At 43.6% G+C, this 27017-nt stretch overlaps 2 protein-coding genes and 1 long non-coding RNA gene across 4 annotated transcripts in view; 2 read left to right on the top strand and 1 right to left on the bottom strand.

The window, feature by feature from the left end:
• Positions 1-20451, top strand: part of LOC132579745 (uncharacterized) — a 138957-nt gene extending 118506 nt beyond the window's left edge. The window contains exon 3 of the long non-coding RNA XR_009555987.1: positions 20344-20451. This is a non-coding gene — a long non-coding RNA (uncharacterized LOC132579745). The remainder of the gene's footprint in view (positions 1-20343) is intronic.
• The window catches only part of GDPD2 (glycerophosphodiester phosphodiesterase domain containing 2), a 444005-nt gene that overhangs the window by 347088 nt on the left and 69900 nt on the right, over positions 1-27017 (bottom strand). The window lies entirely within an intron of this gene.
• The window catches only part of HTR2C (5-hydroxytryptamine receptor 2C), a 64736-nt gene continuing 58214 nt past the window's right edge, over positions 20496-27017 (top strand). For both annotated transcript variants that reach the window (XM_060249925.1, XM_060249923.1), the window contains exon 1: positions 20496-20585. The gene's annotated coding sequence lies outside the window, so the exon portion shown is untranslated. The remainder of the gene's footprint in view (positions 20586-27017) is intronic.

The following is a 27017-nucleotide window of genomic DNA, read 5'->3' as shown; positions in this document are numbered from 1 at the left end:
TGCACTATATATTTAGCATCAGTTACTAAATTTTCACCCTCTGATTCACTTTCCCACAGCAAAAGTTGACTGGGTTTCATAACAGCATTCCCCAAATTAAACGAGGTGGGCATGATTCGAATGGAACTGGGGAGATCTGAAAAGAAGATCATAATGAATTTCCAGGCTGCGTATTGATCCCCTTCAGGCTATTGCAAAAGGCCATTTCATTACATTACATTACAATTGCCTACCAAGGAGTTTTACTTTCCATGTACAAAGAAGTGCAGGCCCTATAAAACTGAAAGTGGGGCCCTGTTTTTTTCTCTGCCACTAGTACATGGTTCAGACAGCAGTGCTTTCCCCAACAGTGTAAAACAAAGTCAAGGCACAGTTTGTGTTTTTTATGTCGAGAATTATCTCCAGGAGGAAACAGCAGTGTGTCACCAGAGACTGCAAGGCTAGAACTTTGTGGTCCAAAGTTGGGATAGTTATTTACTTCATTTACAGTCCACCTTTCTCACAGATACTTGATAGATGACACAATTAAAAGCAATGCTGGAAGGACATTGTAATGCAGTTAAAACCTTGCAAACAAGGGCAATATTACACAAACAACTTGGAATATATACTTAGCTTCCTGTACCCCCAGGAACAAGTAACAACCTGGCCACTGACTCCAAAGGAGGAAAATGCATGCATTGCAGAAGCACCAGGTGCAGTTGGCAAAACTACCTCCAGCCCAATAGTAGACTTGCCAGCCTCCAGGTGGTAGCTGGAGGTCTCCTGGGATTACAACTGATCTTCAGGCAATAAATGTCAGTTAACCTGGAGAAAATTTGGAAGGTAGACTCTATGGCATTACACCCCATAGAAGTCCCTTCCCTCCCCAAACCCTGTCCTCCTCAGGTTCCCCCCCTCAAAAAAAAAACACCTTCAGCAATTTAGCAATTTGGAGCTGGCAAGCTTCCCACCACCACCCCTCTCCCGTAGCCAGGATCTCTGTGATTCAGAGGCCTCCAAGCCAAAACCCTCTGTGGCTACACTCCTCAAGCCGAATTGCATCAAGGAGTTAAGCCAACAGCCCTCAAGACCCTCTTGATCCTCAGAGCCTGCTCACCAACCAGGAATACACATGGCAAGAACTAACTTGCCAAGGGATCTTACAGATTTCCCACCCTTTAGAATGAGGGGTTTTTCCACACTTGGATTTTGCTGTAGCTCAGCTTCTTAACTGTATCATATTTTCCTCATTTGCCAGGCATTGCTCTCCTGACTGTATTTCTGACAAGATTTCTGACAGAAACCCAAGAAAGACTGAGTGAAAAAAATGGGAGAGCAAATGATACTGTGTGCAAAGAAAGAAGGAAACCAGGTTCAATTAGGAAGTCCAGCTGCTGCAGAAACCTGGGACACTTTTACACATGCTTTTTGTATATTTTAAAATTTTGCAAAGCTCCCTTTTTTCGAAAAGTTTTATTCTACTGTACCAACCATGCCTAAATGTTTGAGTACTTTGCACATTGGAGTTGAATGGATTGGCTTCTTAAACTGGTTTTATTGGTTATGTACCGTAATAATAAATAATCTGAACATGCTAAATAATGCAGTTTCAGTCCACTTCGGCAACCATTTACAAGTGGATTTTGCCATTATACACAGTAACATCCAGTTGCAAAGTGCATTGAAAATGAATGTGAATGAGAGAGAGAGAGAGAGATGTATGTGTATGTGTGCCCCTGGTGTGGAAAAACCTGAACAGAGGTAGGCAGACCAGGGAAGGATATTGGGATTCAGTTGGACCTGGGAGCTGAGCAGAATAGACATCTACTCACTGTGAAATACCAGTCTCTGACCATGTTTTTTTCTTCTCATGTAATCAGACATCCTCTTATGCTCTTGGACAAGTTAGTTTCCCAGGCTACTCTTGCTCACCACCTCAGGTTCCTTTTCAGGTCTGGTCCACCTAATCTAACCTTCCCAGGGTCTTGCAGAACCAGGCAGGGATGTGAAACCTTGTTGCCTGGTGTAAAAAAATAAGATTCTGGCCTTCCACCTATCTGGTTAGCTCAGCTGCCTGAGACTCCTGTGACGGAAAGACATTTTCTTGGTTTATTTAAATACCACATTTCACTTAATGTCCCAGAAGGAGACGCTTTAGAGAGCCTCTCACATGCACTGATAGATATGTATATTAAAGTCATTTCCATTTGTTCTTTGCAAAACAATTGCAAAATGACCCACTGTGGCCAAACATTTATGCTTCTTTTATCCTAATGACCTTTGCAGTGATGAAGTTTGCAAATCTAGACTCTAATCTTATAAGGGAACTACAGCTGGAGATCCTCTTGAGTATATTAAGTGAACTTTATCTTCAAAGGGAATGCTGTCCATGGTTAAAATGAGTTGAGGCTAAATTAACATCTTGAATAGAGAATGAGTCTCCCCACCAGCCATTTGGGCCAGTGAGAGAAAGGCCAATACTACTTTCTCAAGAGCCCCATGGAATTAGGAGATTTTTTTTTTCTTTTCCATTGTAGGGTAAAGCAGATTCTGGTTATAATTGCAACATTTCTTTTGTATTGCTAATTATCCTAGTGTTTTAGGAAATGTGGATGTATATATTGTTTGCACTCATGATTGTCTGTGTGGTGGTTCATTAATGGAGGTGAGGTGTCTATGAGGTGGTTCATAATGTGCTATTAGTGCGAGACAGTTGAAGGAGGATGTAAAATCCAGCTCTTATTGTAGGTAACTTCAGACGATGGCAGAAGGCTGAGAACGACTCCAAAACTGGAGATAGATCAAGATGGATAGCATAGCTGTGTTAGTCTGTCTTACTGTAGCAGTAGAAAAGAGTAAGAGTCTTTTAGGCAGCACCTTAAAAACTAACAAAATTTGTGATAGTGTATGAGCTTTTGTGAGTTGCTGACTCACAAAAGCTCATACCCTATTTGGAGAAACGCCATCTTAGTTAATGGTGGTACTTGGTTGGGAGGGAACATGAAACTGCTAAGGCAGGCTTTGTGGCCTAGCCTTCCCTTCATTCCCTCCTTCCTTCCGGAGTTAAACCATCACCTCTGGGGGGAAGCCTCCTAGAGGGGCAGGAAGTTCTTTTTTTTTTTGTATTGGAGTTAGGCAGGAAAAGGGCAGTTCTCGGCTGGCACTCAAGGAGAAAGGTTGTCAGTCTGTGGGTTCCTGACTGTGGGAGAGGCCTTTTCCTGAGGGGGAGGAGGAGTGGACTCCAGGCAATCAGACCGAGGAAGTCATTCACAAGGCAGGGCAAGTTTAAACCAGGGACGGGAGGATGCGTTTAAATCCACCTTTTATTTGTCCTTCTGGTTGCTGTTCAGGTGCTGTGCTAAACTTTTACATGCAACTGTTTTTGGTTTTGTTTTGTTTTGTTTTTCTCTTCTAATTAAATATTGTTACTGTTTTGAATGCTGGCAGTCAAACTTTGTACCACATAGATCTCCAACCGCTTTAGACCTTGCTGCTTTATGAAGGGGGCCCCGGGGAAGAGGGAAGGCATGTAGTTGGATAAAGGTGCCAATCCTCCAGGGGTTCCCCGAAGAAGTGCTGTGGTCTCTGGGATACCCAAATACAGGGTGGCAGAGGACCTTGAGGCCTGGCCTCAAAGCTGGAGAGGAGGATTGGGAGTCCTGTTCCTCTCAGTCCGAACCCCTGGGCTGAGCAGGTGGTGGCAGCGAGCCCAAGTGGCTGGAGGAGGGATAGCTCCCTAAAAACGAAGGGGGGGGCCTCGGGGAACAGGGTCTGGTAGGCAGACCGGGGCCATTCCGCTACACCCTACTTCAAATTTTATTAGTCTTTAAGGTGCTGCTGGAGTCTTACTCTTTCCTCGTCCTTTAAAACGGTGCAAGACTAGCTGCTGATTGGCTAACAGCCTGTTTGGTCTACTTCACACCCATTCTGGGGGCTGCTAGCCAATTTGCAGCCTTGTGCTTACATGGGTCTGATTGAGCTACCACCTCCTTCTAATGCCATCTCCTCTAAGTTGCCAGAAAAGTCATGCTTTTCCTTCTGTTTTCCACATTCAGCAGCAAGTCGTCTCACCAGACTCCATGAGACTAAGACTAAGTGCTTGGCATAACAGTCTTAACAACTAAAGCAACATCTTAAATGAAGAAGCATGATGGAGTCTGGTGCAGCAGCAGTGCTTTTCATAAGACAGAACTCAGATGAGACCTTTGTGAATTAAAGAGATTAAGTCTTACATTTTTCAGCAGCCGTAGTGGGTTTTCCCATGGGGGCCTAGACCTCACTGTTTGAGTAGAATTAGTATGCACACCACCAACCTGGCATACATTGCCCTGGACAGAAAAGGAGATTAATTATTGAAAGTGATGGGTCCAAAAACAATATTGTGTCGAAAACTTTAGGGAAAATTATATATTGTGCAGAGAGCTTATATCAGTCATACTTTATGGGGCTGTCAAGGGGGAGTGTGAGTGTGTGATCTGCCAGGCTGTTTGTTTTTTTTTGTCATGGAGGTAAATTGTAGAAACGTGTGGATCCTCATGCAAGCTGCATTGAAATGAAGAAACTGCAGTGCAGCCATTGCTAGCAGGCTGGACCCCAAGCTCTCTCTTCCTTTCTTACTTCCCAAGTATTTCTGCTGTTTGGCTATAAGCAGGTTGTTCGTATGGACCATCTTTGTAACTATGCAGTTGCTGGGATTTGGATTTAATTTGCATTTTACCAAAATTGCTATTATTTAATTGTCTGTTTGGACTATTCCACATCACCTATGTCACTAGTGACCTGAACCAGTGAAAATGAGTCTGTGCATTCATGAAAAAACACACACACCCCTCCCAGTTTTCTGGGTGGAGTTCCAATCCCCAAAGTGCTGGAATGTGGCGTTCTACTGCTTCCTTAAGGTCTGAGAACAGGCTTACTAACATAATTTATTTGGTGTGGTGACCCACCCAGGACTAGAAGGGGGAGGAGAGAATGTGAGAATTTGGCAAGAAGAAAAAGGAGAGAAAGTGAGTGACACAAGGGCAGGAGCAGCCATTAGAAAGGGCTGGCCCACAACCCACTTTCAAAGGCTTAGTGACCGACTTTTTGGTCCTGACCTACAGTTTGGGAGACATTGGTCTGGTTAAAGGCAACATAGTCCTCATGCTGCTAACTATACTGGCTTTGAAAAAAGTGGGTGTGTGGCTGTACTTGTAAGCCGTCAGTGAGGTGGGTCACTGATGGGTTTACCTATAAAATGGATCAGGGAAGAGCCTGAGCTACTTGGAGGAAGGGCAAGTTTGAAAAGTGATAGCCAGACAGATACACCACTGAGTGGGGATTTGAACCCTAAACCTCCTCACAGTACACTTAGCAGCACTTTTTTCATATATACCCTACTGAGTCTCTTTTTGCCACTGACTCTTGTATGAAAGGAAACTGCATTATCCAGAGACAAAAAGGATGTTTACAAAGTCCTTCTGGAGACACCCCTACTTTGCCATGTGGAGGGAAGACCACCCCTTGTAGGACTCTATATATAACATTTGATGTAATTATTCTGCTGTTTTTACAAAGGTGTTCTATTTCCATGGCTCCCCCTTTCTCTCCCCATTCTGGCAAAGATAATGCTGTAAACTTGGTGCTGATTGTCAAGCACTTACTTTGCTAACCTTAAGCTGTAAAAAATGAACCTCAAATTAGGCCATTCTGAAAAGACGCATCAGCAATTTTTCACAAACAGCAGCTTTAAGGGAAATCTCATCAAGATGCAAACTCTCTAATTGGCCTTTACTTTAATTAATAGGCCCATTTTCTGTCTCATTATGGCCATCTAAGAGGAGTTTGGAAATGCACCCTTCCCTTGCCCCAAGAGAGACTACATGAATCCCTACAGTGGATATTCCACTGTATGCTATGCTAATTCCTGGACCTCTGCATTTAGGCACTTCCTACTGGCTGAGAGCCTTGATCAGGCTGAACTCTGCCTTCTGACCTTTGGGGCCCCAGTGATGCACAGAGCCCTTCAGACTAGCATCATGAGCAGCCTGGGTTAATAATGGCAGTAAGCTTATCTATGAACTGTATGCAATTTTAGAAAAGTAGCAGCTTGTTGTTTTTCATTTTTTGGTCCTAGCACTTGGAGCACAGGTACTAAATCATCAAAAGTAAATTGCTTTGGATAGTGCTCAAAACCTGTGGAGCCTCACAATAAGGACATAATGTTGGAACTAATTCACAGAAACGGTTTTCAGGAGCAGCTCAAAGGACCAGCAATCCTGTCAAGGCCACAGGGATTTTTTTTTTTAAAAAAAAATAGGGATGAAGGCAGGCTGGGCAGCTTCTTTCAGGCCACGAGTTTGTGGCTGTGACAAGATCTGAACTGGGGAACTTCCAAGATCACATTTCTAACCATTTAATTCTATAAAGACCAGTGTATGCTACAAATATGCATGTGTGTGCCCAGCTGGCTGCACATGGAGGGGGTGAGGAATCCTCCAGATTAGAGTCCACACTCCTAGCCACTACACCAAATTGGCTCTCGGTCCTGCCAGAAGCCCTGGGCCCTGGCAGCTGCTCCACCGCAGGGTATGCCTAACTCTGATATGTTCCATTCATTAATTCACTCATTTTTTCAGATTTCAAGACCCCTCCCCTATTGGGCAAGGGGACACATATAGATGTTAAACAACTTTGGAGAGAGGATTGCCCCCTGAGGAACCCTGCATACTGATGAATGCCTAGTTGACACCCTCTCTTCCAGCATCACCCTCTGCCCCTGACCTTGGAGGAATGAGGCAAGCATTGCAAACATGTGTCTGTCATTTATCTTTTAAAACAGTTTCTGCCCTGCCTTTTCTCCTGAGACTCAAAGCAGCTAATAATGCGATGAAACTACCAGGTACAAAGATACAAAATATTCCAGTCAAAGCACAGATAAAAATGCACTAATTTACAAAATAAAAAGTACTCAAAAATGTTCAAGATGTGTAAAATTGATCAAAAACCAGAGAGAGAGAGAGAATAGACACACATTGCATCAGCTAGGGCCACCAACCTCCAGGTAGCACCTGGAGATCTCTCACTATTACAGTTGATCTCTGTACAATCAAGATCTGTTCCTCTGGGGGGGAAATGGCTGCTTTGCAGGGGGACTCTATGGCATTATATTCCCAATGAAGTCTGTCCCCTCCCCAAACCCCAACCTCCCAAGGCTCCTCAAATCTCCCGTTATTTTCCAACCCAGGGCTGGCCAGCCTAAATTGCTGGCTTTTCTTGCCCCTGCCCCAAATCACCATTTTAATGGACAGATACTTTTGGAATATACCTTTCACAACTGTATGACAGGCAGAAAAAAAATCAGGTAAAATTCTCAGCATGCTAGTTTGCCTTACCACAACTGCTTTAGCATTTTAGCATCCACTTCTGGCCTCCCTTTCCAAGTTTTCTCTTCTTTTCTTATCTGAGGAGCTTCCCCACAGGAAGGTCCTCAGCTTGGCTTTGACCTGTGTAAGTACCTCTCAGGGCAAGAAATGCCTTGGAGCTGGAGCCCCCTGCTACAGGTTTTGGCTTTCCAGGAATAATACTTAATTTTGACAGACATTCTAGACCTTGGAACTTCTTAAATGAAAAATTGAGACAGATTTGCCCCATTGCTGGAAGGCTAGTTTTTTGTTTGTGCGTGTGTGCGCGCATTTCCTTTCCAATTCCCAAACCACTTTATAAACATTAACTAACTGATGGTGTAAATAAAAGCTCTACATAAAACTTGGCAGGATATTGCCGCTTTTGTCAGTTAATGTCCTTCAGCAATCTCATGGAAGTCATTCCTTCCATGAAGGGCATTCCCATCCCTGCTCTTGTCCCAGATCCTGGTTTAAGAAGTCAATTCATATGGATTTATTCTAGAAAAGAAGCCATTCTAGTGCAATGCAGATGTTAGTGAACTCATGAAGCTGTTTTGGAATGAGTCAGACCACTGATCTGTCAAGGTTGGTAGACAGCTGATCTCTAGGGTCCTGGGCAGACATTTTTCACATGACCTATTTCCTAATCCTTGGATGCTGGAAATGGCTCCTGAGACATTCTGAATGCAAAGCAGATGCTCTACCACTAAGCAACAGCCCCTCTCCCTGATGTTGTAGAGTAGGAGCCACTTCCCTCTGGCTGGTTCCAGTAATGCCAGGAGACAGAACCAGATGAGACTGAAGGAAGCAAAGCCAAATACGATCATCAGAATTCTGCAGAGGATTTCACACATTTCCAAGTAACCAGTGTGCATTATGTACCATGGTACTAACCACCATTTTTAAAATTTAGAAAGCAACCCTGTTGAGGCCTTGCTGTGTACCCTCCCCCCACCCATCCACAGGGTAAGTGGGGGAACAAACTTTTAGGTGCCCAGAGAAGTTATCTAATTCTCCCAGGCCTTTTCAACCCTCTGCCCCTGTGTCAGTTTATTACTTTATTTTGTTCAAGTGTCTTGCTTTTATCATTGATTCTTTTAATAGGCTTTTCCTGGCTGAATATTAGCATTATGAACTTATTCATACAATGCCACTTAATTTTTGATTTTATGTTTCCCCTCTGGTTTTGCTGCAGTTTTTATCCCTTTGACCTTCTTTTATTGCTTTGCCTGTTTTTAGAATTCTTATTGCTGCAAGCTGCCTTGTGGGGCCAGCTCAAGGTATCAAACTGGCTCAATTACCCTCCTATGTTGCCCTGGCAGGGTGCAGAGGAACTTCAGGCAGTGTTTCCTCTGTAGCCTGCCTTGCATGCAGGAGGCAGGTGTGCCTTCCCAGACACCACCCCCAAATCTCAAGGAGTTTCCTAAACCAGAATTGGCAAGCTTAGCTCTGCCCAATTCCACTTTCACCTCCTCTGTGGTTGGGCTGTTGGAACTAATAAAGATGTTCAGGGTCACACTGTTGTTGCTGTAGCTTTTCAAGGTCATTCACTTCCTTTCTGGGAGCAGCTATGTGTTGAAGCTTCTTGCTTTGGTTTTAATCTGGAATGCAATAGGGGCAAATTACTTAATTTGTACTACTTAACCTGCAAGGTATGTTTGGGCATTAAGAATCTATCCTCACTGCAGCGGCTCCTTTCAGAAGAGGATCTTCTGCTTGCTTCCAAGGGCTGTCTGCCTTCATGTTTGGTAAACCAAGAGCCTGCATCATTGTCATGCACTGCAGAATTAAAGGAATGGAATCCTTCATTAACCTTCCTTCTTGTTGAAGTGAGAAGTGGCTGGCACTGCTAAAAATTACTGGGGGTGATGTGTGAAGTGATGGATTGGAATGCTAATTTAAAGCCAAGGCAATGTTGGAAGGGATGCATCCCCAAGGCACAGAGCCTGGGTGCCTGCTGTCTGGCCTGTTTGCTTGGCAGAAGATGGCTATAAAAACTGATGGCCAGAGTAGATTGCGACCCAGGCTGAGGATGCAGCACCGCATGGAGTGATTCTAGGAGAAGCTGGTGATTCTCTGCTCCATGGGAGTAAGCAAACACAGGTGTAGCTCTCGCTAAGAGGATGCCATGTCTATGACTAGTTAATGTGGGGGAAAACAGTTCTACATGCAGCTGCTATGAGACAAGAATTGAGGCTGTCTTAGGTGGTCAACTGGACCAAAAAATGTTCTTTCCCTTAAATGGAAGTTTAATCAGTGGACATGGGCAGTTGGAGCTTTTTGTGGCATGAAGTTAAATAACATTACCTGATTATTTTTGCAGATTGAACTGCAGAAATAACACCTAGAAGGTCCAGTTTAAAAGCTGGCAGTCCTAGCAATGTTATGGGCCCATTCTGTGGGATCTGAGTCCTAGCAGGATGAGCAGTCAGGTGATGGTAGCCAGTCCAACTCTTGGGGTGATTCTTGTTCATGGGAGAGGACTATATGGGTGGTGACTGTTCTACATATTCCAATGTACTTGGCATTCTGTATTATACTTGAGTTGGTTCTCACCCCTTCTATCCAAACCATCTAAACTGTACATAGCCAGCTTCAGAGCAACTTAAGTTACATGTGGCCTCTGTTGCCCTTGGACTACATAGGGCTGTGGTAGTGGTGAAAAGTTGGCATGAAATGTCTGCTTTGGGTCACTGGGCAAATGTAAGGCTGCATCCTTGAGTTTATCTCAGAATCAGTCTCAGTGGGGAACTCCCAAGGATCTATAGACCTCTCTCTAGAGGATGTTTTTTCTGCAATAATTGCACATCACTGCTTAGGTTGATGCAGATTACAGATGCCTTTCCTGTAGGCTGCTCTTCTGATACAGAGATAATTAGCAGATGAGCCACACAAAACTATCTCCCCCATCTCAGATAAAGTCACAGTTGCACAGCATGGGATGTAATTGTATAAATGTTAAAGGTGTTGGTTGGGCATCCCTGTGATCTTGGCAGTGATGTATGGTGCAAATCCCACCTCACCCCACTGCGCTCATGCTGTTTTTTCTTCCATTTACTCTTTTACATTCTCATCTTTCTCTTGCCCTGCATTTGAGTGTGCTGCTGATGCATTCACAACTCCTCCACCCAACATCCAGGCAAGAGAGATCAGTTTCCCTGGAGGAAACGGTTGCTTTGGAAAGTGAACTTGCTGACCTTATACCCTGTTGAGGTCCCTCTTCTCCCCAATCCCCCCCTCCCCAGGCTCAATCCCCCAAATCTCCAGGAATTTCCCAGACCAGAGCTGCCAACCCTAACCACTACCCTTGATAGAAAATAATGGCAAACTTTCATTCCTTCTCCGCAGCGGTGGTCTGCCATCTTTGAAACACCAATTGTTAATAACTTTATGTTTTAAAATGTTTCATAAACACTTTTAAAATATAAACAATGAACCAAACACAAACATATGAATATAAACTGATCAGAACAACTAAATGGATGAGAGAGGAAATGTATTTGGTTCTATAATTTTTAATATTGCTGCTGTTAGGTGCTTTGCAGATGCTCTGCTCTCCTTCTCTGGCAGAAAAAAAAATCCCTCCCCCTAGTAAAAGTATAATATGTTCTGATTTACCCCTCCCTGCTAGCAAACCAGACTCCATATTCTGCAGCAGTTGTTTCAGAGCAGTTTCATGGTGTACAATAGATTTCATAGGCTGATCTAAAGGTGATGTGGGCAAGAATTCATTTATATGAAAGAAATCAGCTGCATCTCTCTGGAGTTGTCATCTTGCTCACAGCTAGGTCATTTCTTAGTGCTGTACATAACCCGACTGTGGGGCCAGCATAGGAAGTGATGTTAATGCTTGGTTGCTAACATTGCTTAGCTTTGGGGTCTGTTGTTTCCCCAGTCCCATTTGCTTCTCTACAAACTGTAGCTATTATGTAGTATCCTTTCAGTAATTCCTGTCACTCTACTAGTGTGTTGCATTGAATAACAGCAATCTGCTGTAATAGGAGTTTCTCTCATTTTTTCTGTGCTTATTCCCAGGCTCAGGTTAGCCAGTTTGTCCCTTTCAAGCATGTTCACATTTTTACAGCATGATTTTATACATTTGATGTGTGTATATGAGATGAAGGCAGATCCTTTAGCTATAGTTTCATATTGAGGATGGAGAGAATGGCTGTGTCTTCTTACCAGCTTTTTCGTCACTCATAGGCTGCAACATCCTATGGTGACTTGTATGAATGAGCTACTCTGGATGAAGCAGCACAGCCAGAACTTCTGCATCACCCCAAGCACGGTGTTTTGCGATGGAAGCTGTTTGCATGTTCAGCTGTAAATCATAGACTGACTGAAGTCATATGAGTAATTCTCATGTTACATTCAGCTCACGTACAGCTGAATGTATGATTTAGGCACCAAACTGATGGAGGTACCAGACCCCACTTTTAATTTATAAAATGAACACATTGGCTCTTTCTTATGGACATGTGTAAATGTACATGCCAGATGTACAGGCATTGTAGCATCTGAACAAGGCTACTGAATACCATGATTGCCAAAGGTCAGTATGAACAAAGGTCTTTTCCCCCAAAGTCTTTCCCTCCACCCCCGGCAGCTTGTTCATAGACCTCCGCATTGAAGTTCTTTTGAGGTTTGAAAATCAAACAGAAGGCTCAACTCTATTAGAAAAGATTATAGGGCTCTGGGTCAGAAGGTGAAGAACCTGGGCAGACAGGGTGTTCTCGTCAGTGCTTCCTGTTGAAGGCTGTGACTTAGGACGAGAAAGAAGAATACTTCAAATAAATGACTGGCTACGTCGATGGTGTTGTCAGGAAAGTTTCGGATTTCTGGACCATGGCTTTCGCTTTCGAGATGGTGGTCTTCTATCGGGAGATGGTTTGCACCATCCTACAGCGGTAGGAAAAAGGGTGTTGGTAACAGTCTTGCTAACCTAAAAAGGAGGGCTTTAAACTAAATTGTATGGGGGGGGGGGCGAGACAATAATTCAAAGCCTCGTATGATGCCAGAAACTGGGGATAAGAACATTAAAGATTTGCAGAGAGTGGTGCATACGCTAGGTGATGTTAACTTGCAGGCTTGTACGGAAACTAAGCCCTTGGGATGCATAAATCGTGGATTCTGATGTCTCTACACTAATGGACAGAGTATGGGAAACAAACAGGAGGAACTAGAAGTCATAATAAAGGAAGGAGACTATGACATAATAGACCTTACTGAAACTTGGTGGGATGACACTCACAACTGGAATATTAGGATTCAGGGGTACAACTTATTTAAAAGGGATAGACAAATGAGAAAGGGTGGAGGCGTAGCAGTATATGTGAAGGAGGTATATACTTGTGAGGAAATATGTGAATCTGAGCATGGCAGCTCAGCTGAGAGTCTCTGGGTAAAAATAAAAGGAGTAAGAAATAACAGTGATATTATTGTGAAGGTCTGCTATAGACCACCAAGTCAGGCAGAGGACTTGGATGAGATACTTCTACAGCAGATTGCAAAGTTCTCCAAGAGAAGGGATACAGCGATCATAGGAGATTTCAATTACCCAGACCTGTTGGAAGTCCAATTCTGCTAAAAATGAAAAGTCAAATAGATTCCTGACTTGTCTTGCTGACAGCTTCCTTTTCCAGAAAGTGAAGAAGGAAACAAGGGGATCTGCTATCTTGGATTTGATTCTCACCAACAAGGGAGAATTGATTGAAGAAGTGGAAATAGTGGGCACCCTGGGCAGTAGTGACCATGTGATTTTAGAATTTACAGTCTTAGGGAAGGGAAAAGCTATACATAGTCAGACTTATAGATTGGGCTTCAGAAAGGCAAACTTCGATAAACTTAGAACTATGCTGAGTAAAATCCCATGGTCAGAAATACTTAGGAGGAAGGGGGTTCAGGAGGGGTGGAAGTTTCTTAAAAGCGAAATACTGAAAACACAATCACAGACGATTCCTATGAGAAGAAAAAATGGAAAAAGCCTAAAGAAGCTGAAGTGGCTCCATAAACAGCTCTCTAAAGACTTGAGAAATAAAAAAAACCTCCTTTAGGAATTGGAAGGAGGGCCTTATAACCAAGGATGAATATAAACAAATCACCAGTGCCTGTAAAGAAAAAGTTAGGAAAGCTAAAGCTCAGTATGAGCTTAGACTGGCCAAAGATGCTAAAAACAACAAAAAAGGGTTCTTTTCTTATGTTCAGAGTAAGAAAAAGAGTAAGGACATGGTAGGCCCATTGCGAGGGCAAGAAAGTGAAATTGTAACAGGTAATGAAGAGAGGGCGGAACTGCTCAATTCCTACTTTTCCTCAGTCTTCTCTTCTGAGGGAAACGGTGCTCAACTTGGCAAAAACAGAACATATAAGGAGGGTATGAAGTTCCAACCTAGCATCAGCATAGGGGTAGTACATAAACACCTAGTTTCTTTAAATGGAACTAAGTCCTCAGGGCCAGATGAATTGCATCCAAGGGTTCTAAAAGAGCTTGCGGATGTAATTTCTGAGCCTCTGGCTATTATTTTTGAGAATTCTTGGAGAACAGGAGTGGTGCCAGAAGATTGGAGGTGGGCGAATGTTGTCCCCGTCTTCAAGAAGAGGAAAAAAGAGGATCCGGGTAACTACTGACCCATCAGCTTGACGTCTATACCTGGAAAAGTTTTAGAACAAATCATCAAACAGTCGGTCCTGGAACATTTAGAAAGAATGGATATGATTACTAAGAGCCAGCATGGTTTTCTCAAGAACAAATAATGTCAGACTAACCTGATCTCTTTTTTTGAAAAAATGACTACTTTGATGGATCAGGGGAATGCTGTAGACATCGTTTATCTTGATTTCAGTAAGGCTTTTGATAAAGTTCCACATACTATCCTTGTTGACAAGTTGGTAAAATGTGGTTTGGATCCTGTTACCGTTAGGTGGATCTGTAACTGGGTGACACATCGCACCCAAAGAGGGCTTGTGAATGGTTCCTCATCCTCTTGGAGAGGAGTAACAAGTGGAGTGCCTCAAGGATCTGTCCTGGGATCTGTTTTGTTCAACATCTTTATCAATGATTTGGATGAAGGAATAGAGGGAATGCTTATTAAATTTGCAGATGATACTAAATTGGGAGGGGTTGCAAACACAGAAGACAGAAACAGGATACAGCAGGGGTGGCCAACGGTAGCTCTCCAGATGTTTTTTGCCTACAACTCCCTTCAGCTCAGCCAGCATGGCCAATGGCTGGGGCTGATGGGAGTTGTAGGCAAAAAACATCTGGAGAGCTACCGTTGGCCACCCCTGGAATACAGGGTGACCTTGACAGGCTGGAAAACTGGGCTAAAATCAATGAAATGAATTTTAATGGGGATAAATATAAAGTTCTGCATTTAGGTAGAAAAAATCCAATGAATGGTTATAGGATGGGGGAGACATGTCTTAGCAGTTGTATGTGCGAAAAGGATCTAGGGGTCTTAGTGGATCATACGCTGAACATGAGTCAACAGTGTGATGCGGTGGCTAAAAAGGCAAATGCAATTTCGGGCTATATCAACAGAAGTATAGTGTCCAGATCACGTGATGTGATGGTATCTCTTTACTCTGCTCTGTTAAGGCCTCACCTGGAGTATTGTGTTCAGTCTTGGGCACCACATTTTAAGAAGGATATAGACAAGCTGGAATGGGTCCAGAGGAGGGCAATGAAGATGGTGAGGGGTCTGGAGACCAAGTCCTATGAGGAAAGGTTGAAGGAGCTGGGGATGTTTAGCCTAGAGAGGAGGCGGCTAAGAGTTGATATGATCACCATCTTCAAGTACTTGAAGGGCTGTCATATAGAGGATAGTGTGGAATTGTTTTCTATGACCCCGGAAGGTAGGACCAGAACCAATGAGTTGAAATTAAATCAAAAGAGTTTCCAGCTCAACATTAGGTAGAACTTTAGAGCGATTCCTCAGTGGAACAGGCTTCCTTGGGAGGTAGTGGGCTCTCCTTCCTTGGAGGTTTTTAAACAGAGGCTAGATGGCCATCTGACAGCAGTGAAGATCCTGTGAATTTAGGGGGAGGTGTTTGTGAGTTTCCTGCACTGTGCAGGGGTTGGACTAGATGACCCTAGAGGTCCTTTCCAATTCTATGATTCTGCCAGTGACAGTAGATTAAATCCTGTGTAGTAATCAATATCAATCGCCCATTGTCTTAAATACTCTGGCTTTACCCTGAATCCAGAATGCTTTGAACGTCCACACATTTTCTTTAGAACATCATCTTAATTAAGATCACTGAGCAGATGCCGCTTATATTTAATTTAAATATTTATGGCATTTGCTTAAGCTTTTCAAAATGAATTAAAGCTCAAATGAGGAGGCCAGTATCATATGGCTTATCACTTCTGCTGTTGAGTCCAATTAAGAGACCCGTCAGGAATTCATTTAAGGGTTGCTTAGGAAGCATCATGTTGAATTGTCTGCACTGTTGGGGGAGGGGAAATAACCTCAACTGTATATTTTCATAAACAAGCCATCCTCTATCTACCCCCAAAGCCCTTTATTCCCAGTCACCTCCAAGTTAATGCAGCCTTGTGGCTAAGAGACTAGTGGTGGCCTGAAGGCAGCTCGAGGCCTCCAGTTTAAATCTTGTTTCTGCTGTGAACTCGGGTAGCTTTAGGCAAGGCATTCTCTTAGTCTCTGCGATCCATCAGCAATATGAAGATTGTAATACTTGAGTGTCTGACTGGATTATTATTAAGGGATATTCAGATAATACACACAGGGTGCTTTATTTTATTTTTATTACTCCCATTTGCTGATTTCTTCCTGTACCTAAGTTAACAGTGACCCTGGCATGCTGTGAAAGATGTCCCTCATAGACAGGCTTCCAGGAAGTACTTCTATCCCCTAAGTAGACTCTGTGTGGGGCCTTTACTTCATAATGGTAGCTCAGTTGTAACAGTTGTCAAAGCTCAGTGCTGTGTGTGTTTTTTTTAAAAAAAGATTGGCATTGGCTGCGATCAGACGGCATGCTTGGTGCAGTCTGGCCATGCCTTTAATCTCTCTGGAACAAATACCACAAGCGTTGGGTTGAATGTGGGTGGCTGAGGATGAAGCTGGTTGACATGGGGTATGATTCCTGTAGGATAAAAAGGCAGGGTGGGGCAAGGGTTCTCTAGGCAGAGCAATAAGTGGGGAAGAAACAGGAGTGATGAACTGTAGGGAGGAAAGTAAGCTGGTATGAAAAGGAGATGGAGGTAAAAGGCAAGGTCTGTGTAGCCAAAGGAAGAAGTAGAGTGAACCTAGTCCATGGCACGTCAAGTGGCTGGGCCCAGATGGACCCTTGGGGAAATCACCTACATAGCTTGGGGCTGGGCAACTGTGAAAGCAAAGCCTACCCTGAACATGAAGGGAAAGGAATGAGGGCAATTAAGTAACAAACAGCAAATGTTAAACTTAGTTCAGAAAAGTGTAGATAGCTTCCTTCAGGTTGGAGCAAAGGAGTTGTGATATGCCCCTACTTATGTTCCGGAGAGAAAGCGACTAGACATGCTACCCTTCTTTTTTCTTTTCTTTCTTTTTAAAAAATCCTTTCCTTTGTGCATGCGCAGAACTGTTTATTCACTATGGGCAAGTATGCAGTTATACACATATCACTAATTGAAAAAAAAAAATAGTGACCACGGAGCAGAAGCCATAGACTTCCAGATGTCTTGAGCATGCAACAGGGTGATAAGACAGCCAGAAATGTGTGATGGGACAATTTGAGCAGTAAATGCCAGATTTTCTCAGGTGTCAAAAAAGTCTGGGGTAAGGATTGGGTGGGGGGGGGGCTGACAACTGGGTAATGGAACGGAATGGACAGATGTTAATGCCTGGATGCGCATACTAAACCTGGTAGGGAGAAGGGACAACATTGAACCAAATAGCCTATCTGATTACAGCCCCAGATGCCAGAGATGTGGGAGGGCTTGCTGTACATTTTATTAATGCTTGAAAGGTGTTTGGGACTGACTGACAGCATCTCTCACTTAAGTTACATGCAGCAGTCAAACTGAGACTACTAACATTGTTTCCTTGTTTAGAAGACTTCTTAAATGCCTTCTGGAAAAGAAGCTCATAGTTGCAGACCAGTGGCAAAATCTGATTTTACACAATATCCCAAAATAACTGAAATCAGCAGCAGAGAAGGAGAAAAGATGCCTTAGAAATTATCACAAGAATAGCCATGTTTAGGGTTGCCAAGTCCCTCCACCGTTACAGTGGGGGGACTTCTTGATGATACCATAGAGTTTTACCACAAATCCTAGAGTGTCCCCGGCACAACATGTCCTGTGTAATGATGTCACTTCAGGTGATGTCATTGCATAGGGCAACAACAGGTCTCTTTGAGGATGAGGATCCCACCGTTGGTTTGCTCCATGCCGGTGAGTTGGGCCCCCCAAACTTGGGGATCCCCCACCCCGGCAGGAGTTTGACAGGCCTAGCCATGTTGGACCAGGTCTTTGGGCCATCCAGACCAGCATTCTGTTTCTCAGAGCCACCAGATGACATTTACCCATCCTACAGCCTAAAGGCTTGCATTAGAACACTGGAGAGATTAATGCCCAACTCCTGCAAATCTGTGGATTGAGGATCTTACAGTTTTATTAATACTTGAATGCATGGCAGATGATGGAGGAAACAAGGCCTCTGCCTCCATGATGGAGAGAATAAGATCCATGTCTCCATTATGAAGAGAGTTCAAATCGCATAGCAAATAATGTCTGTGGAAAGTCCTGCTTTCTAAGTAATGCATTTTGCAATAGAATGTTCTAGTCTTTTCTAGAAATGTGCTGCTCACCTCTTTCTTAGAAATGTACCTTGTAACAGGACACGCTTAACCACAAGGCAACCGCTAGGCCAGATAAAAACAATCTAGCTGTGCTTCACCACAATAACTGTTTTTGAGGGTATATATTAAAATTCCACTGTGTAAGAGTGGTTTTGCACATGCTCTGGAAACCCTGTACGAAGGGTCTATGTAACAATAGCCATAGGGTGTGACTCTACACTTGAATCGCCCTGTAGCCACAGTATTTGAGTGCTAATAAAGTTCCCTTTGCTTTCCATCAACCTGGCCTCTGAATTTCCACATTACTTACAGCATATGGACTTATTTTTAGATATTTTGGAAATCTTTTATAGAAGCATATGTGTAGATCTGCCACTGCTATTAATATCTCTGATTCTACTTTTTATATACCTTTTCTCTTTTAAAGTAGTTGCTGGATGTTGAGGATTCTTCCTCCTTTTCTGTTCTTTTTTCTGTTGTTTGTGAAAGAAAGGGGGGGGGAGTGTCCAGTGCTACAGAAGAAAAAAAGCCAAAGCCCTGATGCTGTAAAAAATTGCCCTGTGGGAGATCCAGTCAGCCTCAAATTGAGACAGGAGGGATTTGCTTTTGTGAACCAAGGGCCAGATCTAGCGGGGAGCTGAGGGGGCACTTGCTGCAGGCACTACCAGAGGGGGGCACCAAATTGGGTATGGATTCTATTCTATTCTATTCTATTCTATTCTATTCTATTCTATTCTATTCTATTCTATTCTATTCTATTCTATTCTATTCTATGGGACCATAAGATAGCATGGGCTGGGCCCATAAGGGGGCATCATTTTTTAATTTTGCTCTCCCCTCAAAAAAACATGTAGATCTGGTCCTGTATGAATTACACGACTTTTTCAGCTGCATGGGCCCTCAGGGCACCAAGGCACCCCAAAACTTTTAGTCTAGCCATCCATCTTGATAGCCATGGCAGAAAGTAGATGGTTGTTTTTGTAGCATGATATGATTTGAAGGTTCCAGGACTGAGCTGGGGCATTAGAATCAGAAAGCCCAGGAGCATGTTCAGAGGCTAGAGGGAAAAGAAGCGCTCTGTTGTGTTGGGATCTGACTTCAGTGGGGAGTTCCCTTCAGGTTGCAGCTGGCACTACTGAGGCCAGAAGGGAAGAGAAGCAGCAATCAGGAACCCTCCACTGTAGCCAGGATCGTCAGCCCTGCCCTGGCAAGTGCCAGGAGATTTCGGGGGTGGTGCCTGTGGATGGTGGAGTTTCAGGGGATGTGATGTCACATCCTCTGTCATGTTGTAAGAATTTTCCTAATCTCTCTGGTAAAGACCATTGAAGAAGAAGGTGCCAACTAACTCATAGTACCCCCCTCCCACCTTGCCATTCCAGGCAAGAGATGGACAGAGGTGGCTTGCCATTGCCTCCTTCTGCTTGGCAACTCAAGTCTGGACAAATTCTTCTGGATGTAGGTTTAAATAATGTCGTGTCACTTTCTGGGAGACACTCCAGAAATCCCTACAATCTCTATGACCTTTACCATAAGAACAGGGGAAATTCATAGAAGAAAACAATTGACACTATTCCCCCTCACATTTCAAATCAGTGAGGGCAAAAGAATGGGGCCCAAGGCAAATGGCAGAGGTGCCAACCTCAAGGTGGGGGCTGATGATCTTCCAGAATTACAACTTTCTCCATACTCATAGATGGTTTGTTTATTATTTATTTATTTAAAACGTTTATTCCGCTTCTTCTGGAAGGTGGATTGTATGGCATTATACCTTATCAAGTGTCTTCCTCTCACTAAATCTCACCCCACCCCCAGATTTGCCCTCAAATCTCCAGGAATTTCTGAACCGGAGTTGGCAGTCCAAAGCCTGACTTTGTGTGTACCCAGTCAGTATTAATTATATTTTATTTTTATCTGTATTTTAAATTTCTGGCAGTGGAAGCCAATTTTTGGCTACGCAGCAGAAGAATAACCCAATTAAAAGTCATCACAAAACAATGCTTTTAACGTCTCTTTTTTCTGCACCATTGTACCCCATTCCATGGTCTGAAGAAGTATGCATGCATATTAATAAAACTTTGTTGGTCTAAAGGTGAAACTTGACTCCTACTTTGTTCTACTGCTTCAGACCAACATGACTGACAACTTGGGTCTCTCTTTTTCTGTGTGTTTTCTGCCACAGAGGTCTTCTGAAGGCGTTTGGATTCGTCCCATCATCCATATGTTAGAATCTGGTGGAGAGAAGTGGCTGACGTTGGGCCATACAAGATGGTGGAATTGGTGCCTGCAACTCAGCTTCTGAGGTTTTCAGCACCGGATCCCAGTGGACCCACAAAGCAAAAGGGTGAGCCTCTCCTGCTTCTCAGCATGCCATTGATCTTCGCTTGAGTCATATCCGAAGGACAACGGAAGACTGTTGCTGAGGTAAGATCCAATTGGTGCTTTTGAAACCTGTGGCTTGCAACAGAATTGAGCTGCTCTGGCTGCGTGGCTTTCTTGGGCCACCTGGGGAAGGGTGATTGTCCCACATTTCCTCATATCTGTTTGAGCCAATTTCCTGAAATAGATTTCTGTTAAGTGGTGGTTGCAGAAATGTTTTGCCTGATTAAAGACTTCATTAGCTTTTATTGCCTTTGACTCTTTACAACTTTTAATTAACCTCACTGTCTTCCCCAACTCTTATGATTTTCAATTGACTTGGTTTTCATCCATGTGAAGTCCCTCCCTCCCCCAATATATAATTATTTTTGCTCTGCTAAAAATACCCTCTGCTCGCCTGTAGGTTTTCTGGCTCTGCAACCACAAAGCTTGTTACAGGGATAATGAAAGAATACTAGAAACAGATATAATATTTATAATGTTGCAATCAAATTAGACAACATGCATGCATAAACACACCCACCCAGCATTGTAACTTGTGCAGCTGGGGAACTGGCATCTTGGGAGCAGGGTATAAGAGGCTTACAAAAATCTAATTTTATGGTGCATTTTCTTTAAATTTCATTTCATTTCAAAAGTCCTGGAAATTAAACACATAATTTAATCTAATTGCTACCCCAAGGCAAGGGTGAGTAAACTCAATTGAATTAGGGTATTCCTCCTTCCCTGTGGCAAGTTGCTACCAGCAAATTAATCAAGTGCATTAATTAGATGCATTAAAGTGTATAACAGCAGATGGGGATGGGTTTAGTGCAGAAACAAGGTCTCTGGATGACAAAGCCTTTTGGGCAGCAGCCACCTGGCACTAACTCTAAGCAGTGGTTTTTTCTTAACACCTTCGGGGCAAGGCTTCTGTTAAATCCAGCACTTTGCCATGTGCAAACATCTCCCCCCAAGTGGTCTTGCACGAAGCCCTTTGCCAGAACGCTTTCCCTTTTTCAGTCGTGGGATCTCTCATTTTGGCATACTTCAAGCTCCACTTTGGGGAGGATCCTGACTCAGTTCTTGAAGAGAAACATGAATGATAGCAGCCCAGTTTCCGTGAAAGACTGTTTGGTCCACTGGGCTGCTGCAAGGGAGAGCCAGGGATGTCCCCGGTTCATGTAAAACAATAATGGGGGCCCATAGACATGCCTACCAGGGCAAATTGCTTGTGCATCCCTGTGCTTGTCTCCTCCCCCCCATATTTCTACAAACAGGTAAGGTAGAAAAGAGCCCCTGAAGGCAGACGGTAGGGATGAGAGCCAGTGTAGTGGTTAAGTTTGTGGACTCTTATCTGGGAGAACCTGGTTTGATTCCCCACTCCTCCACTTGCAGCTGCTGGAATGGCCTTGGGTTAGCCATAGCTCTGCAGAGGTTGTCCTTGAAAGGGCAGCTGCTGTGAGAGTCCTCTCAGCCCCACCCATCTCACAGGGTGTCTGTTGTAAGGGGAGAAGATATAGGAGATTGTAAGCCGCTCTGAGTCTCTGATTCAGAGAGAAGGGCAGGGTATAAATCTGCAATTCTTCTTCTCATTTTGCAAGCTGACTGGTTTGATATGAATTCCCCCATTTCAGTTGTATTTCTCCCTGCGAGTAATAAATCTGGGAGTCTTCATTTTCGCATCATTTCTCTTTTTTCATGCTGGATTTTCTCTGTTAAAATGAGCACATTTTTCTATGGTGGGTTTTTTTCTGCCTCAATTGCATATCTACCAGCATCAAAGAAACAAAGGCATCATCAGTGATGAGGTGTTTCAAAATCAATGACAATAAAAAAGAATCAAGAACGACTCTATAAGCTCATCACTAGTAGAAAGCACAAAAACCACTGTGCGTGAGTAATGCAACCTGTGCTTGGTTTGGCTAAGAGATGGTCCTTTGTCTTTTGGAATCCTCTGAAATGGATGGGGAGAGAGAGAGACCTGAGACAGTCTCTGTATTTTGGGATGAAGATGCTGGAGAATCAGAGGAAAGAATATCAATTTTGTTATGCGCGGGAACAGTTACCTTCATTTCCCATTATCTATGAGCTTTGGGTAGCCCATTTCTAAAACCTATTTTATACTCCCCTTCCTAACTTAACAAATGTCAAGCTTAGAATAATTTTTTTCTTGTTTTAATGTCTGTATTGTGCTAATGAAAGAGTTGGCTGTGTAGTAAAGAACATACTTGACCTGGGGACCTGTGCTTGGCTCACTCTCTGTCTATCCTCTGAACGTTCTTTCCCTGACCTCCTTTCCTTCAATAGAAGAGCCTCTGGGGTCTCACCAAAGCCAGGCAGGGCTCTGTGAGTTTAGGATTCTGTTCCCAGGCGTTTGCAGTTACTGCAAAACCCACACAAGCAGGACATTAAGGCAACAGCCCTCCCTGTGCTCTTGTACCCCACTAGATGGTGTTCATTCAAAAGAAAGCTGCCTGGACACCTTAAGGTTCCTGTTGGCTAACATGGTTAAGAGCTAAGTAGAAGTCAAGTGCACCTTTAAGACCAACAAAGTTGGTCTTTGAATAAAACTTTGTTGGTCTTAAAGGTGCACTTGACTCCTACTTTGTTCTACTGCTTCAGACCAACACAGCTGCCCACTTGGATCTATCTACATGGTTAAGAGCTGTGGGTAGACCTATCATCTATGAACAGGGCTCAATCCTTGCAAGTCTTTAATAACTCCTTGTTTGCTTATTTAAAACTATTTCCCCATTGTTATCTCACCTCTTACCTGTAAGTATCTGGAACAAACTAACAAAGAAGTGACATGAAATTTTTGTAGATTAATTCAGATCGCCAATATAGGTGAATGCCATCAGGTTATAAATTACTGCTCAAATTAATTAATCAACCCAAAGCCTAGATGAAGGGAAATGTTTTAATTGGATACTGAAAACTCTGAAGGCTGGTGTCAAGTAAATCCCTTTGGAGAGGGTGTGCAATAACCAAGGTGCCTCTGATAACTGTCTAGCTGGTCTTTAAAAGTGATGGGATGGCTTTGGCGGAGGATCTTCATCAACAGGGAGGGTTGACTGGAATAATTGTTTTGAGAAGCTGCTTGTAGCTGAGTCCCATGACTGCTTTTAAGAATTCTGGTTACATCTCAAAGCCCTATTTGGTTGTATCTTACATGGGCTGTTTCCACAAGGGACAGAAAAAACTACCCACCCCCCATGGTGGAAGCAGCAGCACATGCGGTAGAAGCAGATGGAACACCACATTTCTCAACCCCACACTTCTTGTTGGGGATTCTGTTCCTCCATGTTGTTGGTACAAAAATGACAACAAGATGAGAATCTTCCTGTTTCTCCGTGCCCCCCCCCCCCCATTTTGAGCTGAACTGCTGTCTGTAGCTAGGGTTTCCAGTGCCAGGTTGGGAAATTTCTGGAGATTTTGAAGTGGTGCATGGGAAGGGTGGAGTTTGGAGAGGGGAAGGAGTTCAGGAGGGATGTGATGCAATAAAGTCCACCCTCCAAAGTTGCCCTTCCCTCCAAAAGAAAGGATCTCTGTAGTGTGGAGATCAGTTGTAATTCCAGGTGTACTCCAGGCCCCACCTGGTGGTTGGCAAGCCTGTTTACAGCTGAACTGACAGCTGTGGCTTAAATGTGATTTTTTTTAAATAAAAAAGCCTGCTAGAAGGCTTGCCCTCTATGGGGGAATAGAGCTGAGGGAGAACAGAGCATTCTCCCTCAGTAGTGTTTGGGCCATTCTATGACTGCAGTCACACACACTAAATAGTGCAGTTTTGATTCACTTTCGATGCACTTTCCAACTGGATTTTGCTAGTTCACGCAGTAAAATCTAGTTGGAAAGTGGATTGAAAGTGCATTATTTAGTGTGACCACAGCCTATATTAGAGGCTATCAGTTCTAGCCAATATTGTTCAGTCATTCTGCATCTTGCCCACGCACAATAACTGGTTCAGCAGAGCTTAAATTTCACTGTTGGTTCTGTTTAGCCATGCTTTTCCAGGAAGCCACTAAGGTGTACTCAGGGATTTTGAGCTGGGATTTTGTGTGTGCGTGTTTTGTGTATGTGTTCAAGTGCCTGGAAGTCATGGCAACTTCTGGTGACCCCTACTGTGGCATGGAGAGCATTTAGAGAAATGGCTTCATGCAGCTTGCCTCTGCCTCCCACTCCTGGTGTTTTGTGGAGGTCTCCCATCCAAGTACTTGCCAGGGTCAGCCCTGCTTAGCTTCTGAGATCTGACGAGATCAGGCTTGCCTGAGCTATCCCAGTCAGGATTGGATTTTGAGCTGTTTTGAATGATTAGTGTTTTACTCCCAACCTGATCTCCTTTCCAAAGTGCCATTTTCTCAGTCTGGCTCAGCCAAAACTCTAGAGATAATGACACCATGGTAAAAGAGATGGTGGAAGACAGGAGGGCCTGGCGTGACTTTGTCCATGGGGTCGCAAAGAGTCGGACTCGACTGTGCGACTGAACAACAACAAAAGTGTAATGGATTTGGGCCTCTATCATGTGCTATCTAAAGCATAGTTGCTGTATCATATTAGATTGGCACATCTGCAGAAAAACTGTAAGGGTGGCATAAGGAGGCTAAGAATAGTGCACCATCCCATAGGCTAGTTCCATAGGGTGGCGGAAAGTTGCAGTGTGCTTAAAGACTGTAGCCACATGCTTTGACCTAAAGACTGTTACCAAATTTCAGGAATAACTGGAGCCCAGTGGCAGATTTAGAGTTCTAGCCAAACAGAACCCCCTCTGAGAAATCTGGGAAAGACCTTTCAAAGTCTCTCTTAGATTTCATCTGAAACTGTTACACCAGGCTTCACTAGACCATCCCAAGTGCTGTAGGCTCTGGTGTGCACCAGTGGCAATACTGATATTTGCTATGACGTTAGAAACCATATGGGGGATATCGTCATGCTCTCACAGAGTTAGACAGAACATTTTTCCTTTGCTTTGTAGAATGTAACCTCTGAGGATCTTTCCAGAGTTGTCATTCTTCTAATCTTTCAGCAGCAGCCTGAGTATAAATAGATGTTCTCCTTCTGTAAAGTAGTCTTTCAGATATTAAAAAATGACGTTATATCCATTCTTAATTCTCTTTCCTACAAGGCTTAGCATGTAAGTTAAACTCCATTTATCCTTTCCTCCAATGTCATCTTTATCAACTTGGCTGCTCTCCTTTAAATTCCATCCAATATGTTTCTATCAGTCTCCTTGAGACACAGGGACCAAAACTGGATGGAGTAAGTGGTCTAGTAGTCAATCATTGCTGATTGCTGGAGTACCATGACTTCCTACATCTCTTGCTTATGAGATTCTGGAAGCATTTATGATTGAGAGCACAGAAAGAGAATGGTGCTTATTGGCTGTACTTTAATCTGGAGTATAAAATGTGATGCTGGCTGCTTCCACATGGAGGCTATTTCTTGTTGTGCACTCATTGCTGCCACAAACACATGGGCATTTGCAGTGGCCATGGAGCAACTGCACAGTGGGAGTTCTCCATCCCCCCCCCCCCTCATCACCTTGACCCTGCTGTTTCCCACCTGCAGGCTTTTTGCCAGCTTTTAAAACAAAACAAAACAAAATCCTGGCAGTAGCTATGTTAGGGTTTGTAGAATCTTTTGGGCTCAAGTACCGTGTTCTACTGGAGAAAGTTTTCCTTCCAGACGTTTCATTCTCAGCTGCGGAGAACATCCTCAGTGGCGTTGCAGCCGGAGCAGGCGCTCTGACCTTCTTGGCTGCTGTGCATTGAGTGGGTGGGGTGGGGGGGATTCTACAAACCCTAATGATGTTACCAGCCGTGAAAACCTGAAATCTTTGAGTAGCTATGTTGCTATAGTGTTTGAATGCTATAATGATAGAGCAGCTACTGATTTAAAAAGGAAACAGCTAGCAAAAGGCTCAGTAGTGGTGCTTCGGAAATGGTGACAATAAGGGGGCTGGAAGGGAATAGTGCCAACGTGGATAGGGAGATTCAACCATCGATCCTTCCCATTCACCCAGTGACCAAACCTGCTCTCTGAGTATGATCTTTCTGGGAAGATCTTATCAAAGCAGGTTTGGGGGGAAATACAGGCAGAGGAAAACCTGAAAAGTGAATGATTACACTGCAGTGTTATATAGAAGCCTCTTCCACTGCAGCTTGGGGGAGGGCAAAGCTAAATATTTGTGTGGAAGTAGCCTTGGTCTGTAGTGTAAGTCACCTTCCATCTGCCTCACCAGTCCTTTTTCCCCCATCTTCCTTTTTTCCTTTTCCTTTCCTGTGTTCACCTTTGTGTGCTCTCTTGCTTCTGGGTTCTTTTGTCAATAACTGGATGGGAGATTTGGTTCCATATTCCTGATTTTGAACATGAAAGCTGGAACTGGAGATGATTGATTCTGGATTCATTAATATAAAGTAATTTAGAGTGGTTCCTTAGAATCTGGATGTCAAAACTCAGTTAAGGAGGGGCTTGGGTCTTTTCAGCTTATCCCTCTCA

Source organism: Heteronotia binoei, chromosome 11 (assembly GCF_032191835.1).
Source record: "Heteronotia binoei isolate CCM8104 ecotype False Entrance Well chromosome 11, APGP_CSIRO_Hbin_v1, whole genome shotgun sequence".
Classification (NCBI taxonomy): Eukaryota; Metazoa; Chordata; class Lepidosauria; order Squamata; family Gekkonidae; genus Heteronotia; species Heteronotia binoei.
Note: the sequence above shows the minus strand (reverse complement) of the source record. Positions and strands in the feature narration are given on the sequence as shown.